This window comes from Mirounga angustirostris, unplaced genomic scaffold (genome assembly GCF_029215605.1).
Source record: "Mirounga angustirostris isolate CCGP_5_RB_7025 unplaced genomic scaffold, mMirAng1.0.hap1 SCAF_11, whole genome shotgun sequence".
NCBI lineage: Eukaryota > Metazoa > Chordata > Mammalia > Carnivora > Phocidae > Mirounga > Mirounga angustirostris.
In genome coordinates, this window is record NW_026991719.1 from 75,744,844 (window position 1) to 75,752,904 (window position 8,061).

At 35.9% G+C, this 8,061-nt stretch overlaps 1 pseudogene; it reads left to right on the top strand.

Moving 5' to 3' along the window:
* The first annotated feature begins 4,577 nt into the window (after nt 1–4,577).
* On the top strand, nt 4,578–4,678 carry LOC123851501 (U6 spliceosomal RNA; annotated as a pseudogene).
* The last annotated feature ends 3,383 nt before the right edge of the window (nt 4,679–8,061 follow it).

The following is an 8,061-nucleotide window of genomic DNA, read 5'->3' on the forward strand; positions in this document are numbered from 1 at the left end:
TCTCACATCATCCCCAAACTAAGGCTCCTTTGTTTTATGAGATCTTGGCTCATTTTAATAACACGATGTGAGCCACTTGCCTTTTCTCTTTCCATGTTTTAAATTCCCAATCTTATGCTTTAAAACTGCCAATAGAATTGAGCTCATGAAACCTTTGGCCCCCACCCTCAACCCCAATAAAACAGAACCTCCAGCCCAATGTGCTCTCTTTCCCTACCTGTGACCTTGTTGTATGGGTCCAGATGTGCTGTGTAATTTTCCAGTCTTGTAAGTAATAAACCTTTATTTTTTCGAAGTCTTCTGAAGGTTGTTGCTGAAGAGCATCTTGCAATCATAATAAGAATCACAAAGGCTAGTCCAACCACATTAACTATTGATGGGTTGAGACCAGCACAAAACACAGTGTCATTAAACTTCCAGTTAAAAAATTACATAGTACATTCATCTTTCTTCTGCATGTGGCTGTCCAATTTTCCCAACACCATTTGTTGAAGAGACTGTCTTTTTACCATTGGACATTCTTTCCTGCTTTGTTGAAGATTAGTTGACCATAGAGTTGAAGGTCCATTTCTGGGTTCTCTATTCTGTTCCATTGATCTATGTGTCTGTTTTTGTGCCAGTACCATACTGTCTTGATGATGACAGCTTTGTAATACAGCTTGAAGTCCGGAATTGTGATGCCGCCAGTTTTGCTTTTCTTTTTCAACATTCCTCTGGCTATTCAGGGTCTTTTCTGGTTCCATACAAATTTTAGGATTATTTGTTCCATTTCCTTGAAAAAAGTGGATGGTATTTTGAGGGGGATTGCATTGAATGTGTAGATTGCTCTAGGTAGCATTGACATCTTCACAGTATTTGTTCTTCCAATCCATGAGCATGGAACATTTTTCCATTTCTTTGTGTCTTCCTCAATTTCTTTCATGAGTATTTTATAGTTTTCTGAGTACAGATTCTTTGCCTCTTTGGTTAGATTTATTCCTAGGTATCTTACAGTTTTGGGTGCAATTGTAAATGGGATCGACTCCTTAATTTCTCTTTCTTCTGTCTTGTTGGTGTGCAGGAAGGCCACTGATTTCTGTGCATTGATTTTATATCCTGCTACTTTACTGAATTCTTGTATGAGTTCTAGCAGTTTTGGGGTGGAGTCTTTTGGGTTTTCCACATAAAGTATCATATCATCTGCAAAGAGTGAGAGTTTGACTTCTTCTTTGCTGATTTGGATGCCTTTTATTTCTTTTTGTTGTCTGATTGCTGTGGCTAGGACTTCTAATACTATGTTGAATAGCAGTGGTGATAGTGGACATGCCTGCCATGTTCCTGAACTTAGGGGGAAAGTTCTCAGTTTTTCCCCATTGAGAATGATATTCACTGTGGATTTTTCATAGATGGCTTTTATGATATTGAGGTATGTACGCTCTATCCCTATACTCTGAAGAGTTTTGATCAAGAAAGGATGTTGTACTTTGTCAAATGCTTTTTCTGCATCTGGGTATTTACCCAAAGATACAAATGTAGGGATCCAAAGGGATATGTGCACCCCGATGTTTATAGCAGCAATGTCCACAACAGCCAAACTGTGGAAAGAGCCAAGATGTCCATCGACAGATAAATGGATAAAGATGAGGTGGTATATATATATATATATATATATATATATATATATATATATACACAATGGAATATTATGCAGCCATCAAAAAGAATGAAATCTTGCCATTTGCAATGATGTGGATGGAACTGGAGGGTATAATGCTGAGCAAAATAAGTCAATCAGAGAAAGACATGTATCATATGACCTCACTGATATGAGGAATTCTTAATCTCAGGAAACAAACTGAGGGTTGCTGGAGTGGTGGGGGTTGGGAGGGATGGGGTACCTGGGTGATAGACATTGGGGAGGGTATGTGTTATGGTGAGCACTGTGAATTGTATAAGACTATTGAATCACAGACCTGTACCTCTGAAACAAATAATACATTATATGTTAAAAAAAAAAAAAAAAAGAAGATAGCAGGAGGGGAAGAATGAAGGGCTGGAATCGGAGGGGGAGATGAACCATGAGAGACTATGGACTCTGAGAAACAAACTGAGGGTTCTAGAGGGGAGGGGGGTCGGGGGATGGGTTCGCCTGGTGATGGGTATTAAAGAGGACACATTCTGCATGGAGCACTGGGTGTTATATGCAAACAATGAATCACGGAACACTACATCAAAAACTAATAATGTAATGTATGGTGATTAACATAACATAATAATAACAAAAATAATAATAATACATTCATCTTTTCTTATTTATTCATTGACCCAAGCTTTTTAATATGGTGCCTTTCAAGGTATAAACTATAGACACCTACAGCAGAAAACTCACTTGATGCTTGATAAAATGTAGATCCCTGAAACTCAGGCTATATCTGCTAAATGAAAGTAGAGCCTAGGAATCTGAATTTTGACAAACATCTCCAGCTGAATCTAATGCACAATAACATCTAACCATATCACTAACATGACACCTGTCTGTAGTGAGTTAGACAAGAGTACTGCTGATAGAAGGTTAGTACATACTGACTCGTGTCTGCTGAAATTTGTGTCAGTGTTTGCCAAGGCACAGTCCTCAGGGTCCTGCTTGCTGGAGATGCTCTAGAAAAAAATTTCTGTGCTCAAATACATTTGTGATACAACCAAATTATTTATTTATCTTAGATAGCCCCAGTGAATATTAACATAGTAAAGTTTCTGAGTAGTCCTACATTAAAAGAAAAACTTTAAACCAGCATTTCCCAAACTTATTTAACTATGAAACCCAGCATTTCCCAAACTTATTTAACCACAAAACCCTTCATTATCATAAACCTATTAACATACTATAGAATGAGTATGTTAATATGAGTACATTTAGAAAATAATGTTCCAATGTTTTGCTGTTAAATATGGTGTTGGCATTTATCATATTATTGAATTATTTTCCATTTTTAGTTCATTAAGATTTTTTATTTATTTATTTTTATTTTTAAAGATTTTTTTAAATCATAGATATATTGGAATATATTTTAAAATGAGGGATATAACTCATTTGAATAACTTATATGTTTATAACTCATATAACTCATGAAAACTAACAAAAAACATTGAGGTTCCATGTTTTCTCAATAAATTGTTCAATTTATTAGTGTGTCATTATTTATGATCTAAATAACTTTATAAGAAGAAATCCACCAACAAAACTTAGTTGACAAATTGTGAGTCATAAAACAGTAAAATACAGCTCAGTTCTGTGAGAATGTTAAAAAATTTTATTTGATAACTAAGTGGGAAATAATTGGACACAATACTAGCAGATCGATGTGACTTGTAAAGTAACCATCAGCAGTTACAGTTCAGGTTCTGTTGTCAAGGATTTCCTCATTAATGTGGCATTCCACTTCTTGTCACGCATGTGATGTACTCTCCATTATCTGGCATTGGATTCACTGCACTGTAGATTTTTTTGTGAGATTCTGAGCCCATCTTTGTCACCTCACACCAGACTGCTGAGCTAGCTCCTGATCCTAGGACACTGGAAACACACTGAAAACATCTGAGTCTGTCTGCTCAAATTTTACCCAAGTAGCATTCCTTCTACCTACTTACAAATTACAGCCAAGAAAACAAACTTTCACCTTTATAGAGATAATGTTTCCAGAAAGCACAATTTACTATATTTATGTATCAATTCACTTGACCTTACTGATACCACTTTCACCTGTTTCTCCATCATAACATCCTTATCACCTTAGAAACCTCTAACTTCTCTTTAGAGTTTTAAATAAAATCAAGCCCATTTATGAAAGTACAGACATGGAATCTTTTTAAAGCTGAGAATGAGTATGATACAAGCAGTAATAATATAAGATAGAAATTATTTGCTTTAAAGACTGTATCAAATATTATAAAATGTCCCATTGTGAAAAGCAGTTTAGTACAGAATTAGCAATCAAGGCTTTTTGCCAGCCTTCTTAGGAGCTAGCTACTAAAACTTGTTTGGAACCTTAGCATGAGAAAGCCTGCAGCAACCTAAACTACTGTGTTTCATCTGAAATACATTTATAGTTATGAAAAGCACAGCAAAACATCTGCAAAAGAAAGAAAGCACCAGAGGTTTAGAAGGGCAAGTTAGTAACACTTTCCAGAATTATCCCAGGGCCTGTCAGGGAATGTTAAAAAAGAGGTTTCCCCAACAGCTGCCAGAGACAGAACTGGACCTGCCAAGAGTTAAAGGAAGCAACACAAAGTGGAAGGACCCAAGGGATTTCTATCTTGTAAGCTCAGAGTGAGGAAATGTAGATAGGTGCTAACCTCTCAAGTAGAGGAATATAAAAAGAAATAGAATGGGTTGCCTTGTATAATCAACACAGTCTGTACACAAACAAGAGGATATATTCCATAATATGCAAAGTACCCATTACAGTGATTTCCAAAGAGTAGTTTCTTAGTTGCTAATTTAGATGGGATAAAACAAATTTACACATGTGTTAATAAATTAGGAGCTTGATCAGAAAGATTCAAAAATGCATTTGCAAAAGAAAATAGAACATATGAGTGCTTGCTTTGGCAATGCATATACTAAAATTAGAATGATACAGAGATTAGCATGGCCCCTGCACAAAGATGACACCAAATTTGTGAAGCATTTCATAAAAAGAAAAGAAAAAATAGAATATATGAGTGGAAAGTCAAAAAAGGCAGCATGGAAAATTCCAAGTAATTAATACTCTTAAAGATTGACAAGCACTTGAGTCAAGTTCATGATAAATTTAGAAAGCATATTCAGGAATTTAAGAAGACATCAACTATTATTGATGGGTTATTTTTGCCTCAATTTATCCTAGCCAAGTCATTTATCCTCTCATTCCTCTTTCTTATAATCTTCTAAGTCATTCATAGGCCAAATATATGTTAAATGGAAATTTACAGAGATTTATGTTAAGAAACTATACAATAAAATGTAAATCTATGTTGATTATATTTCCATCATTGTTTAGTAGTAACTTTAGACACACTGTAGAAATAATGTATAGAATATTCAATGCATTTATTCTATAAGGAGTTATAAATCTAAGATTATACCAGATAGCTGTCACTGACTCCTAATGTATTACAAGACAGTGTTGGTAGCTGCTATGCATTTTAAAGGTTGTTTTGTTACCAAAAAAGCTGGATAACTGGATATTAGAGAGCTTACTTAAAGCCACACTCTCTGAACTCAATAAAATATACAAATAATTTTTAAGTTCCAATATAATTCATACTACATTCTACATTTTAATGTTAGATAAATCTGGACTCCTAACTAAATAAATAAGTTGAATGATAAATCTTAATAGGGTGATGATAATGTGTTAACATCAGAATATTTATCTAAGAAGAAGTCAGAACAAAGTAAAAAACACTTGTGTTACACATTTCTATTGTGTGTTTTTAGAGAATATTACTTAAGGATGTTTATCCTGGGGGCACCTGGGTGGCTCAGTCGGTTGGGCGTCTGCCTTCCGCTCAGGTCATGATCCCAGGGTCCTGAGATGGAGCCCCACATCAGGCTCCCTGCTCGGTGGGGAGCCTGCTTCTCCCTCCCTCTGCCACTCCCCCTGCTTGTGCTTGCTCTCTCTCTCGCTCTTTCTCTGTCAAATAAATAAATAATAAAATCTTTTTTAAAAAGGATGTTTATCCTGTATTTATACAATAGTTTTCCCTAATATTAGGACCTCCACACTCCAATTCCACCATACCAGGTCAATCTACTACTGCCAGCTAAACTTCTCATTGTCAATGCTATCTATGCACTTTTGCACAGAGTCCCCCTACTTTAAATATTCTCATGGTGCCTTCCCAAAGAAACCACAAACACTCCAATCTCTTTATACTTCAATTGAATTTTCATGTACTTTATCAAGACATCCGATGAGTCCCAGTCAATACTTAACTTTCCACAACTTTGAATTGCTCCAGCACTTAGTAGTTCATATCACAAGATCATAATCTTGCTCATATGTAGGAATTATTCTCTGGGAATGATGTAAAAAATAAGGCTTGTTCTTATAATGAGATCTCAAATTCCTTCAGGAGAGGGTTCAAACACTGCAGTTGATCTTCCATAGTATCTACTTCAGTGTTGTTATTCAGCCAGAAGGACTTACCGGGTATTTCTTTGTATTCTTAGCATTGTACAATGTATTATGGATATAGATGTGAGTAAAGATTATTGTCTATGCATAGAGTAGACTATGAATAAATGTTTCTTGTACAAATGAGTACATGCAGTAATGGACTGTGTTTAGCCACTCTGTGCATGTTTCTTGGATTTGAGTATCTTTCCCCTGGGCTCTAGAATTTCTGTGGAAGTGCCACCTTTCCAAGCATACTCTTTTAAATACATCTTCTAATGCAAACAGAAATCTGCAACACTTACCACTAAATTATCAGCATTTAAGTCCAACAATTATAAGCAATGTGTGGGTGATGCCTAAGCCAAATAATAAATAAACTCTGATCTTCAGAGTAATGTGAAGGAATAGAAGCAGCACTGCGTTAAGAGTCAGGGTTATAGGCTCTATCATTAGTTTTTGTCTATAATATTGGACAGATTACTTGACCTCTTTAGACCTGCTTCTCATATATCCACCCTTTAAACCTTGTGTCTCAAAGTGTGGTCTGTGGACCAGCAGCATGGGCATCACCTAGGAACTTGTTAGAAACGCAGAATCTCGAGCCCCATCTTAGACCTACCGAATTATGGATTGAAGTCTACATTTTAATAGGATTTCCAAGCTGATCTGTATACACATTAAAGTTTGAGAGGCACTTCCCTGGATTATGAGATTTTTGAGGACAAAGACTATCATATTCACCACTGTATCCCCTAACATCTACTAATGAGCCTAATATGGAGTAGGCATTTAATAATTTGCCCAAAGGATGAATGAAAATGTAAAAAGAAAGGGCCAAAATTAATGATGTAATGTATGGTGATTAACATAACATAATAAAATAAAATTTAAAAAATTGTTTCTCCAGTCCTACCCAAGTCTAATACTCTGTAATTGTAGGCCAAGTTTAAATTGGTTGATTTTAAAATAGGCAAAATGGGACTTGAGAGTAAATACTGCTTGGGGGATAATGTCTCTGACCTATTTTTCCATATGCTAAATAAAAAATTATATGCAAACTCATAGCACAATATTCTACATCAAATTAGATGAAAAACACTGGAGACTAAGTGTGTGTGTGTTTGTGTGTGTGTGTGTGTGTTTGTGTTCCTTCTACAATCATTATTTGTATAAACCCACTGATATCCTGGGTCTTAGCATTAAAAATGTTCAGTAAGTTTTTAGAAGTGAAAAAAAAAGGTTGTCCTGGCCAGCTGTTTTTATAGCTCCTGTCTACTAGCCAGCTTTAGGGGCACCTGGGTGGCTCAGTTGTTAAGTGTCTGCCTTCGGCTCAGGTCATGATCTCAGGGTCCTGGGATCGAGCCCCACATTGGGATCCCTGCTCTGTGGGAAGCCTGCTTCTCCCTCTCCCACTCCCCCTGCTTGTGTTCCCTCTCTCGCTGTGTGTCTCATTCTGTCAAATAATAGAGTCTTAAAAAAATACTAGCCAGCTTTAAATAATACAACAGAAAGAGAATGTATACCTTTATTTACAGATACTGACAAACCGTGTGCACTGAATTTCTTGTCCCTCTTTCACTACTTTTCTCTTGCTTTCAGAGAGTTTAAATAATTTCATACCCACTCCTGGGCTTCTGACTGCCCCAACTCACTTGGCTTTCACTTTTCTCTAAATATAAATTTCATAAGCTCATATCTTCTCTAACAAGACTCAGTTATTACAGCAACATTCTAAGTAAAAACAAAAAATGCAGAAATGTTTAAGTTGCAGTAGCATCTTCCATTGCAGTTTGAAAATGTAGGTGTTGTTATCTAATTACTAATACTGTTGAACAGAAAATACATTTGACCCTTGAACAACAGGGGTTTGAACTGCATGGGTCCACTTATACGCAGATTTGTTTTCAATAAATATAGCACA